The sequence below is a fragment of the Scyliorhinus torazame genome, chromosome 19 (genome assembly GCF_047496885.1).
Source record: "Scyliorhinus torazame isolate Kashiwa2021f chromosome 19, sScyTor2.1, whole genome shotgun sequence".
Taxonomy (NCBI): Eukaryota; Metazoa; Chordata; class Chondrichthyes; order Carcharhiniformes; family Scyliorhinidae; genus Scyliorhinus; species Scyliorhinus torazame.
Genome location: NC_092725.1, coordinates 65,364,455 through 65,377,748, shown reverse-complemented (window position 1 = coordinate 65,377,748; position 13,294 = coordinate 65,364,455).

Here is a 13,294-nt window from a genome sequence, read left to right as displayed (position 1 = left end):
CCCAATCACGGGCCAGGCCACCGTGGGGGCACCCCCCGGGGCCAGATCGCCCCGCGCCCCCCCCAGGACCCCGGAGCCCGCCCGCGCCGCCTTGTCCCGCCGGTAAGGTAGGTGGTTTAATCTACGCCGGCGGGACAGGCATTTTAGCAGCGGGACTTCGGCCCATCCGGGCCGGCAAATCGCGCGGGAAGGCCCGCCAACCGGCACGGCGCGATTCCCGCCACCGCCGAATATCCGGTGCCGGAGAATTCGGCAACCGGTGGGGGCAGGATTCTCGCCAGCCCCCGGCGATTCTCCGACACGGCGGGGGGTCGGAGATCTCGCCCCTCATTTCTACTATTGGGTATTAGCTAGGGACAGTGGCATTTTCGCACAACTGTTATTTTTCAATCATTGAACAGTTCATTCGTGACACGTTGGGCAACTATGGTTGTCGCCTTGTTGGTGTCACAACACAGCATAGCATGCATTGCTCCAAAGCAAATTCATATCCAAACTAATATCAAGCATGCAAACAAAAGTTTGAAGGTGGTGAACTGACAAGTTGCAATTGTATCCAGAATACATTTTCCAGGAGGTAGCAACTCCATTTAAGTAATGAAATAATTTGGAAGAATTGGTTTGACAAAAATCACTTCATGGATGGTTGAAAAATTTTCAAGGCTCGAAAATCATTAATTCGACCAAACACAGTATTGAGCAAAATAAACGGGGTACTGATGTAGTGGAGCTTGAAACATAGGTTCTAAACACACGGATCTAAACACACCTATAGTAGCCAAAGTAAAAAGTGTTTGCAGAAGAAACTTCGGCTGATTTCTATGATCTGAACATGGGGCACGATTCTCCACTCCCACGCCAGTTGGGAGAATCGCCTGGGCCGCCAAAATTTCTCGGGACGCCGGTCCGACGCCCTCCCACGATTCTCCCAAGCGGCGGGAACGGCCCGGTCGAGTTTCGCGGGCCGCAGGCCGGAGAATCGCCAGAGACACCGAAAATCGCGATTCTCCGGCACCCCCGCTATTCTGAGGCCCGGATGGGCCGAGCGGCCAGGCCAAAACGGCGGGTTCCCCCCGGCGCCGTCCACACCTGGTCGCTGCTGTCGGGAACAGCGCGGGAACGCTGGGGGGGGCGGCCTGCGGGGGGTCGAGGGGGTCCCTGCACCGGGGTACCTCAGATGTGGGGTGGCCCGCGATCGGTGCCCACCGATCATCGGGCCGTCCTCTCTGAAGGAGGACCTCCTTCCTTCCGCGGCCCCGCAAGATCCGTCCGCCATCTTCTTGCGGGGCGGACTTAGAGAGGATGGCAACCACGCATGCGCGGATGACGCCCGTTATGCTGCGCCGGACGCGTCATCTATGTGGCGCCGCCTTTACGCGGGCGACAAGGCCTGGCACGTGTAGATGACGCGGCCCCGATCCTGGCCCATTGTCAGAGCCTGAATTGGTCGGGACCGGGGCCGTTTCGCGCCGTCGTGAACCTCGACGGCGTTCACGATGGCACGGCCACTTCGGCGTGGGAGTGGAGAATCCCGCCCATGATCTTTCTGAAAGATCATTTTTGCCTGTATTGAACGCCTTGGTTGAAGTGATTGGTATTTCAAAAGAGCAATTGACTGACGTAATTAGTTTCCTATTCTCTGAACCAGGACAGAGATTAACAACGCTTTTAGCGAGGCACATCCTAGCAAAATTTCTGTAACCTAATTAAAGTCAAAGGGTAGATGAGAAGCTGGATGGAAGTAAAGTGATGGTTTGGTTTTTCAATAAAAACAGGTAATTATGTCCAAACAATTCCATTCCAATATATTGGACAAAAATTGCAAGCTGGCAAAATATGTAGCATTTTTTCCACCAGCAGGAGGATCAATAACTATATTCAAGATGATTATCAAGAGGAAAAGAAGAGAAATGAGGATTTATTTTATGCAATTAGTTTTTACAATCTGGACTGAAAGAGTGACAGAAGCGCAGGGAAGTGGGACTAATTGGGAAGCTCTATCAAAGTGTGGCGCCAACATAGATGGCGAATTATCTTTGAAGGTGTATGATCAAGCAATGAAGAAGTCCATCCCCTCGTAGATGTTGCTGCAGTAATCTCTATGCTTTCTCTTTATAAATTTAGAGTACCCAATTCTTTTTTTCCAATTAAGGGTCAATTTAGCGAGGCCAATTAACCTACCCTGCGCATCTCTTTTGGGTTGTGGGGGTGCGACCCATGCAGACACGGAGAGAATGAACAAACTTCACACGGACAGTGACCCCGGGCCGGGATCAAACCCAAGTCCTTGGCACCGTGAGACAACAGTGCTAACCACTGCTCCACCATGCTGCCCCCTCATCTCCATGTTCAAGGATCTTTCTTCGTCTTGGGGTCATTTCTCCACAGAACTTGTGCTTTTCTATTCTCCTTGGTACCACCAGTATGGCAGACAGGAACATTCCAAATTCACCTACTAGATTTCAACGAATCTGCATTTTATTATGTCAGAACCATTTTGTTGGAGAGCAAATTCCGACCTGTCATTCTGAATAGCCTGTTGTCCTTTGACTAATGAGCTGCCCATAGCAGAAACCTGCTGTTCACAAACCAGGAAAGTTACGTTAATTGTGGACCTACAAGTTGTGACACTTTATTCATCATTTGATGCAAAGGTCACCTACATCTACTACTGATGAGAAATAGGGGAGGCCTATTGCCAAGCATATGCCTTGCTCACATTTCATGCACACTCTTGCATATTTTTGGATTCACTAACATTTTCGCCCTTTGGTCCAACATCTTAAATAGAACTAACAAATTTACGATATCATTTCAGTCTAGTGTCAGGATCACTTCCAAAGAAGGCTCATATATTGGACTTGAAATGGTAACTCTGTTCCTCTCTCCTCAGCTGCTGCTAGACCTGCTCAGTTTTTCCAGCACTTAAGGACTTATTTTGGACCAATCACCAAAACTGCTCTGTCCTGGAAGATGCTGAGCAACTGTGCATCCAAGTAGGAATCTTCCATGAACCTCTTGATTTGAACCTTGTAAGTGGTGGAGTGATTTTGAGGGTTTGGGAGTTGCCTACCTAGCGTCTTAATGCATTTATCTTTAAACACTCTTTTCCATTTGAAGAATAATTTAGTGATGTTGAAACCCTATTGGCCATGTCACAAACACTCCTTTAGTGGCCATTAAGTGGGACTTGAACCCAAGACTTTCTGGCTTAGAAGCAGATCCACAACTTCTCCTTTGGTTTGATTTGACTGCTTCATAAGCATCATAGAACATAGATCATTACAGTGCAGTACAGGCCCTTCGGCCCTCGATGTTGCGCCGACCTGTGAAACCACTCTAAAGCCCATCTACACTATTCCCTTATCGTCCATATGTCTATCCAATGACCATTTGAATGCCCTTAGTGTTGGCGAGTCCAATACTGTTGCAGGCAGGGCATTCCACGCCCTTACTACTCTCTGAGTAAAGAACCTACCTCTGACATCTGTCTTATATCTATCTCCCCTCAATTTAAAGCTATGTCCCCTCGTGCTAGGCATCACCATCCGAGGAAAAAGGCTCTCACTGTCCACCCTATCCAATCCTCTGATCATCTGGTATGCCTCAATTAAGTCACCTCAGAACCTTCTTCTCTCTAACGAAAACAGCCTCAATTCCCTCAGCCTTTCCTCATAAGATCTTCCCTCCATACCAGCCAACATTCTGGTAAATCTCCTCTGCACCCTTTCCAATGCTTCCACGTCCTTCCTATAATGCGGCGACCAGAATTGCATGCAATACTCCATATGCGGCCGCACCAGAGTTTTGTAGAGCTACAACATGACCTCATGGCTCCGAAACTCAATCCCTCTACCAATAAAAGCTAACACACCGTACACCTTCTTAACAATCCTCTCAACCTGGGTGGCAACTTTCAGGGATCTATGTACATGGACACCGAGATCTCTCTGCTCATCCACAGTGCCAAGAATTTTACCATTAGCCCAGTACTCTGTCTTCCTGTTATTCCTTCCAAAATGAATCACCTCACACTTTTCTGCATTAAACTCCATTTGCTACCTCTCAGCCCAGCTCTGCAGCTCATCTATGTCCCTCTGTCCTTCTGCACTGTCCACAACTCCACCGACTTTAGTGTCATCTGCAAATTTACTCACCCATCCTTCTACGTCCTCGTCCAGGTCATTTATAAAAATGACAAACAACAGTGGCCCCAAAACAGATCCTTGTGGTACACCACTAGTAACTGGACTCCAGTCTGAACATTTCCCATCAACCACCACCCTTTGTCTTCTTCCAGCTAGCCAATTTCTGATCCAAACTGCTAAATCTCCCTGAATCCCATGCCTCCGTATTTTCTGCAGTAGCCCACCGTGGGGAACCTTATCAGGCCACTGGTGACTCGCAAAATATTGATGGAGTGTTACTTGGTCATACTGGATTTTGTTAATTGACACTCTGTGCCGTCCACCATCCCCAATGAGAACAAAAGCATATTGTAGCAATCATGCTCCAAGTTCTTCCCTTATATTGCTTTGTTAATTATCAGTGGAATGTAAACATTAGTCGGGAGCAGGAAATCACAATAATTCACTCCGAAGAATGGAGGCTGACTGTAATAACAGCCATTTGGATTAGATTAACCTCATCTGCGGTTAACTTAAACTTTAATCATGAGAACACCTTTGATCCTCAGCCTCCGAAAATGTGTTCCAAGAATTGACTCAGTTTGGTTCCACTGATGCAATACACAAAATTCTCAGTCATTTTCTCTTTGTGTCTGAAGAACACAAGCGAATTGGCATTTGTGATCTCTGCTTGATGTGTTTCTACAGCACCCTAATTGGTGTGATATGCAGTTATTTAATTAGTTCATTAATTCACTGGCTTTCTGCAAACCTTTTCCAGGCAGCAGAATCCAAACATTTCGAAGTAAAATGGCATTCGACATTTTTAAGTTGAAACAAATGTTACTTTGAATATCTGGAATTCAGAATTTTAAAAAAAAATTGTTGGTGATTGTTCCAGCGTATGCTTTTTTTGGTTGAAAGATGAACAGTATGAAATTAAAATTTGGACGGCACTCTGGTGTTGCTTCAGCCTCCCTCGTTACATGCTGATGCATCTTCTATCAATTTCAATTGTTCCCAATGAAGCAGTGAATGTCTAGTCTGGCTTAATGCCCTCATGCTGATTGAAGATTTATTCCATAGATTGTAACACAGCTGTTTGGGGTCAGAGCAAGACATGTGCTATTAATGCACAAGCAATAAAGGCTTTCTTTGACACCTGTGCATTACGCCTCGCTGGTGTGCAAACATGCTGAAACCACCGACAGGAAATAAAACCAGACCCAGAAACCTACCTTCAGCATGTTGTTTTGAGTATACTCTGACAGAAAATCAAGAACTTTCTTTGCAACTCTTCCATTTGATGAGCCAAACTCATTGGGCTATTGTTAAAGGTATACTGTAATTAAATCAAGTTTTAACATTTTTTTTAAATTAAAAAATTCCACTTATTGGGCGTCATTCTCCGACCCCCCAGCGGGTCGGAGAATGGCCGTTGGCCGCCGTGAATCCCGCCCCCGCCGGTTGCCGAAGTCTCTGAAGGGAGAAAAGTCGGCGGGGCGTTAATGTCGCCGCTGCCGTCGGAGAATGGCACGGGTGCGCGCAAGGCAGCCGATTTTCGGCCTGCCGATAGTCTCCCTTCCGGATGGGCTGAAGTCCCGTCGACGTGATGACCGTTCACGTCGACGTAAATTAAACCTCCTTTTCATCGGCGTGAACCTGTGCTCCAGGTTCACGCCGACCAGCGTGGAGGTGAGTGACGGCCTGGGGGGTTGGCTCTGGGCAGGCGATGGCGTGGCCGCAGTCTGAATGCGTGAGGAGAGGTGTATCTCGGGTTGTGTGTGTGTGTGTGCGGCGGGGGGGGCGGTGGTTAGAGTGGGCAGGGCTCCGGGGGAGTGCCGGGAGGGGGGTCCGTGCCGGGGAGGGGGATGGGGGGGGTCCGTGCCGGGGAGGGGGATGGGGGGGTCCGTGCCGGGGTGGAGGTTGGGGGGGGTCCGTGCCGGGGTGGAGGTTGGGGGGGGGTACGTGCCGGGGAGAGGGATGGGAGGGGTCCGTGCTGGGGAGGGGGATGGGGGGTCCGTGCCGGGGAGGAGGTTGGGGTCCGTGCCGGGGTGGAGGTTGGGGTGGAGGTTGGGGGGGGTCCGTGCCGCAGTGGGGGATGGGGGGGGGTCCGTGCCAGGGTGGAGGTTGGGGGGGGGGTCCGTGCCGGGGTGGAGGATGGGGGGGGGTCCGTGCCGGGGAGGGGGATGGGGGATCCGTTCCGGGGAGGAGGTTGGGGTCCCTGCCGGGGTGGAGGTTGGAAGGGAGGTCCGTGCCGGGGAAGGGGATGGGGGGTCCGTGCCGGGGAGGGGGGTGGGGGGGTCCGTGCCGGGGTGGAGGTGGGGGGGGGTCCGTGCCGGGGAGGGGTATGGGGGGGTGGTCCGTGCTGGGGTGGAGGTTGGGGGGGGACCGTGCCGGGGTGGAGGTTGGGGGGTGGTCTGTGCCGGGGAGGGGGATGGGGGGGGTCCTTGCCGGGGAGGGGGATGGGGGGGTCCGTGCCGGGGAGGGGGATGCGAGGGCAAGTGAGTTGGTCCACCTGGCCAGGTGCCAGCCTCCAACAGTTGGACCCTTGCGGTCCATGCCACCTGGCTGGGGGGAGGAGGGGATATGGGCAATGATGACATGTCGTCGTTCCCCTCCCCCCACCAGGCCGTCATGTTTTCCGATCATCCAGCGATGTTGGCCGCCGTGGCGGCAGCCACTAATGTCTATGTTGCCCTGGATGAGGAGGAGGAGGAGGAGGAGCGTGCCAGAGAGGGGGCGCAGGCTGCCGCAGAGGGACAGGCGGCTGCCGCCCAGGCTGGAGGGACACCTGACCGACAGGACGAGGAGGGGGAGGAGGACGTCGCGGCCCCACGGCAACGGAGGCACCCGAGGGCGCCCCGTGTGTACCGGCCCCGGCAGTCATACCAGGACCTCACGGACCGGGAATGCAGGAGGAGACTCCGGATGAGGCGGGAAACCGTGGCACACATCTGCCACCTGCTGGCACACCTGTCACCGCGTGGCACTGGCAGGGGACACCCTCTCCCCGTGTCCGTCAAGGTTACGGTGGCCCTGAACTTTTATGCAACGGGGTCATTCCAGGCACCGAGTGGGGACCTGTCCGGCATATCGCAGACATCAGTGCATTGGTGCATCCGGGCAGTGACAGATGCCCTATATGCCATGGAGCACCGCTACATCCGCTTCCCCGTGGACCGGGCCAGCCAAGATGCCCGGGCCGTGGGCTTCTCTGCCGTGGCCGGGTTCCCCATGGTCCAGGGCGCGATCGATGGGATGCACGTCGCCATGCGGCCACCTGCAGATAACAGGGCCGTGTTCACTAATAGGAAGGGGACCTATTCAATGAACATACAGGTGGTCTGCGACCACCGCATGATGATCCTGCACGTCTGCGCCCGTTCCCCAGGCAGTGTACACGACTCATATGTGTTGTCGCGGTCATCCATCCCCGGCATGTACGAGGGACGCCATCCCCGGCTGAGGGGCTGGTTGCTGGGCGACAGGGGCTACCCATTGCGATCGTGGCTGATGACGCTTATACGGAGGCTACGCAATGAGGCGGAGAACCGCTACAATGATGCCCATGTAGCGACAAGGGGAGTGATAGAGAGGTGCTTTGGCGTGCTGAAGATGCGTTTCAGGTGCCTGGACCTCTCTAGGGGCGCCCTCCAGTGTCGGTCAGATAGGGTCGGCCGCATCATTGTGGTGTGCTGCATCCTGCACAACATAGCCCAGCAGAGGGGCGATGTGCCGCAGGCAGAGGAGGGCGGAGTGGAGGAGCAGCAGGAAGAGGCGCAGTCCTCCCCAGATGAGGGGGATGGGGGTAATGGTCAGGGCAGACGGGGTAGACACAGGCGGGTGGCTGTCCACCGTTACCGGCTGGCCCAGCGGGCACGGGACAGACTGATAGCCGCCTGCTTCACTGACTAGATGGGCGTGGGAATCGGGTAGTATGGCCACAGACCGCACACCATGGCAACAGCCGACCACCCACACCCCCCACCCACCCACCCACCAAGCACCCTCACCCCCCTCCCCAACCCCACCCACCCCACCTGCATGCACACCACCCCCCCCATTGCTGATCCACCTGCGGCACAACGGGCCGGGCTCACACAGTTGCGGGTGGACGCGTGTCTATTGCAGGCCATGGAGGATGATGACAACCCACCCTGCGGTGAGCTACTGGCTCCACATCGTTGGACTATGTCTGACCCATGGCCACAGTACCACCATCCACCCGGACCATCCCTGCATGCGGCTGTGACACTGCAGCGCACGGTCCCGTCCTCTGCCCGGGGGATGTTGATGGCGGCAAAGGGGGAAGGGGGCAGACTCACCTGGGGCTGAGGTAAGACCACCCCTCATACACACACTTGCGCTCAACGTACATGACACCCCCCGCACGCTTTGGACAGAGCACAAAGGCAGCTTCTGTAGGTGTAACATTGACTTTAATAACCAAACGAGTTCATGCACGTGCCCTAGCCCCTAAAACTCATCTGTGCCCTGCACCCATGCCAACTTACTCAGTGTCTAATTGTTTGGCCTTACGGGCCCTTTGACTACGTCTACGTGGTTCCCCAGACGGTACAGCAGAACTGGAGGTGGACTCCTGTGATTCCTGCCCTCTGACACTGGATCCCTTTGGCGGCCGTTTCCTGGGGCGTCCTGGCCTAGATAGGCCAGGCTGCGGCCCGGGCGACTGGGATGGCGAGCTGCCAGCCTGTCCTGCCCGTTGCCCACCCGATGCACCTGGGACGGAAGGGGGGAGTCCGAGGTGTTGCGGTGTACCGGGACCTCCCCTACTGGGGGAGGCGGGACGGACCACACCACCTCCTCCTCCCTCGGGGTGCCCGATGGCCCCCAGGCCTCTACATGGGTGGGGGATGTGAACGGACTGGCCATCCGACGCCCCCCCGACATCTGGCGCTGCCAGTCCTGGAGGCCCGTGCTGGTATCGACAGGGGTCTGCAGGTTTGCAGCCATGGAGCCCATGGGGTTGACAAACCCAGTCTGTGACAGTGCGACGCCGGCTTGCACATGGCCACTGGCGCCGATGCCCTCAGCGATGGCCTGCTGAGACTGGGCCATGGCCTGCAGAGACTGGGCCATGGCCTGCAGAGACTGGGCTATGGCGTTGAGCGCCTCTGCCATCTGGCGCTGGCACTGGCTCATGGCCTCCTGTGAGAGGGCAGCCATGTCCTGGGCCACAGACGCCGCCTGCACGGAAAGCCCCAGGCCTCGCAAACTGTTCCCCATGTCTGACACCGTCGCAACCATTGCCTCCACCGCGGACGCCACCCATGCGGTGTCAGCCTGGGTGGCACGCATGACCGGCACCACTCCCAGCTGCTGGACGCGGGTGGACTCCTCCACCTGTGACTGCAGCCGCCGCAAGCCGGCCGTCACCCTCTTCGCTCGTCTCCGGGTCGGTGGTTGCATCGGATCTATGTGTGGGTGTGGAAACTCCAGGAACCCGGGATCCATCTGGGTGGCAGATGTTCGCTTGGGCTGGGCTGCCCTCCGACCGCCCGGCCCCTCTGCTGCTCCTACCTCCACCTGCTGTACCGGGACGGCTGTGTTGTGCGCACCAGTGAGTGTACCAGACGCCTCATCACTAAAGTGCCCAACCGAGGTGAGTGTTTCTGCGATGGTGGAGGGTGTTGGTGACAGCAGTGGCGTTGTGTCGTGCTCTTCGTCCCACTCTGAGTCCATGGCACTTTGGGGTGGGGGTTCGTCTCCACCCATCCACTATGAGTCACTGTCCGGTATTTCGTCTTCCTGGGTAGTGCTGTCCCGGGTAGGGGTGTCCTGGGCAGTGCTGTCCCGGGTAGTGGTGTCCCGGGTAGTGGTGTCCTGGGTAGTGGAGTCCTGGGTAGTGGTGTCCTGGGTAGTGGTGTCCTGGCTCAGATGTGACGGGGGCCTGTGGCTGCCCCCCTCATCGCTGGGTGGTCGCTCCCGCACGTGACGGGGGTGTCGTCTCCCTGTTGCTCCAGGTCTCTCCGTCTCCCGTGGTGTGCGAGGGGCATCCTGCGGGCGTCGCATGCTGGAGGGTCCGTGTCTCTCCGTCTCCCGTGGTGTGCGAGGGGCATCCTGCGGGCGTCGCATGCTGGAGGGTCCATGTCTCTCCGTCTCCCGTGTTGTGCGAGGGGCATCCTGCGGGCGTCGCATGCTGGAGGGTCCGTGTCTCTCCGTCTCCCGTGGCCTCCGAGGGGCATCCTGCGGGCGGTCTGCATCTGCGGGGATGGGTGCCTGGACGTTTGCTCCTGCGATACACAATGAAGCATGCATGGTTAGACATCAGGCAGTGATCAGGTGATATGGGGGAGGGGGATATAGGGGAGGGGGGATATGGGGACGGGCTGTCGGTGGCTCACTTGCTAGTACGCCCCCGACCTCTGCACCAGCAACCTCCCGGTCGTCAGGTCCGCCAGCCAGTTCCAGGGCCCTTTCCTTGTGTTCGGTCAGTGGCCTCTCATCAGCGGAGCCTCCTCCAGTCCTCACATGCTCCCTGGTGTTGTGTGCGCGCTTCTCCTGTGGGGAGAGAGGGGGTGGCAGGGGTAAAAGGCAACACTGTTAGGCAGGTATATGAATGCACGCCATCGGTTGCGCGTGCATTGCAGAGGTTATGGTTAGGGCTGGATTCACTTGGGGATATGGGGGATATGGGGGAGGGGAGGATATGGGGGAGGGGGGATATGGGGGATATGGGGGAGGGAGGATATGGGGGATATGGGGGAGGGAGGATAAGGGGGAGGGGGATATGGGGAGGGGGGATATGGGGGAGGGGGGATATGGGGGATATGGGGGATATGGGAGAGGGGGGATATGGGGGAGGGGGGATATGGGGGATATGGGAGAGGGGGGATATGGGGGAGGGGGGATGTGGGGGATATGGGGGAGGGGGGAGGGGGGATATGGGGGAGGGGGGATATGGGGATATGGGGGAGGGGAGATATGGGGGAGGGGGGATATGGGGGAGGAGGGATATGGGGGAGGGGGGATATTGGGGAGGGGGATATTGGGGAGGGGGGATATGGGGGAGGGGGATATGGGGGAGGGGGGATATGGGGATGGGGGATACGGGGAGGGGGGATATGGGATGGGGGGATATGGGGGAGGGGGGATATGGGGGAGGGGGGATATGGGGGAGGGGGAATATGGGGGAGGGGGGATATGGGGGAAGGGGGGATATGGGGAGGGGGGATATGGGGGAGGGGGATATGGGGGAGGGGGGATATGGGGGAGGGGGATATGGGGGAGGGGGGATATGGGGAGGGGGAATATGGGGGAGGGGGGATATGGGGGAGGGGGATATGGAGGAGGGGGGATATGGGGGAGGGGGGATATGGGGGATATGGGGGAGGGGGGATATGGGGAGGGGGGATATGGGGGAGAGGGGATATGGGGAGGGGGATATGGGGGAGGAGGGATATGGGGGAGGGGGATATGGGGGAGGGGGGATATGCGGAGGGGGGATATGGGGGAGGGGAATGGATATGGGGAAGGGGGGATATGGGGGAGGGGGGATATGGGGAGGGGGGATATGGGGGAGGGGGGATATGGGGAGGCTCACCCTGCCTGCTCTGACGAGGTCGTTCACCTTCTTGTGGCACTGGGTGCCTGTCCGTGGTGTCAGGGCCGCAGCGGTGACGGCCTCTGCCACTTCCCTCCACAGACACCGGCTGTGGCGTGGGGCAACACTGCGGCCGTGCCCGGGATACAGGGCGTCCCTCCCCTGCTCCACTGCGTCCAGGAGCGCCTCCACATCCCGTGACTCGAACCTCGGGGCTGAGCGGCGGCCAGCCATCCAGTCGGGTGTTCCGGTCGGGTGTTCCGGTCGGGTGGGGGGGGTGCAGCACGGCCTTATGCGCCGTCACGCCGTGCGGCGCGTATGACGCTGCACGGCGTGAACCACTGCGCAAGCGCAGATCCCGTTACGTCGCTGCTAGCCCATTTTGGGCCGGAGACGTTCAACCCATTTTTCCGACGTGACGCAAGTCGGATTTGCGCCGTTTTTTGCGCCGATCGGCGGACTTTCCGCCGATAACGGAGAATTTCGCCCCTTGTTTTCTGAGTCTATTTTTAGTCTTCCAATAGTGTTACTCATCTTGTACTTTTTAAACAAATGCAATGACTCACGTTTCCCACAGTGAATGTTTGTCATTGAAAAACTAACCCCAACAAAATTGCTAGTCAAGCAAAACTGAGAGACAAATGGAAAATGGTTCCAATCTCTGAGAGGTCCTTGGTCCATTGTATAAAAGTCAGGGAGGAATAGAACATACAGTGCAGAAGGAGGCCCATCGAGTCTGCAGCGACCCACTTAAGCCCTCACTTCCACCCAATCCCTGTAACCCAATAACCCCTCCTAACCTTTTCTTGGTCACTAAGGGCAATTTATCATGGCCAATCCACCTAACCTGCACGTCTTTGGACTGTGGGAGGAAACCGGAGCACCCCCACGCAGACACAGGGAGAACGTGCAGACTCCGCACAGACAGTGGCCCAGCGGGGAATCAAACCTGGGATCCTGGCGCTCTGAAGCCACAGCGCTAGCCACTTCTGCTACTGTGCTGCCCAATGACATAGATGGTTCTGGAAGAGAGAAAATGCATTTATCAGATGAAAAATGAGAATTTAGCAGAAAGACAGACTCATTTTCGAAAGCAAGCTTTTACATTCATATAGTGCCATTCATATTGTTAGAAATTTCCATTGTGCTTGACTGACAATGAACTACTTTTGAAATGTAGTTGCTGTTCTGTAACAAATGCAGTAGTGGCCATTTTGTGCACAAAGTAATGGATGTGTTTATTTTATGTTAATGGTGAAGGAAACATGTTGGCCAGACCCCTGGACAATGCCCTCTCCTCAAATAATGCCACCGGGGACATTTATAAATGGTAATTTATGAAAATGACTATCTCCAACAAGGGAGGATCTAACCATCGCCCCTTGACATTCAATGGCATTACCATCCCTGAATCCCCCACTATCAAGATCCTGTGGGTTATGATTGACAGAAAACCGAACGGGAAGAGCCATACAAATACTGTGGTGACCAGAGCAGGTTGTTGCTATCTTTATTAATAACCACAAGCTGCGAGTACGTTTCTTGTATTGACCAAATGACCACACAACCGGTATGTTAGTTCAAAAGACAGTTTATTATT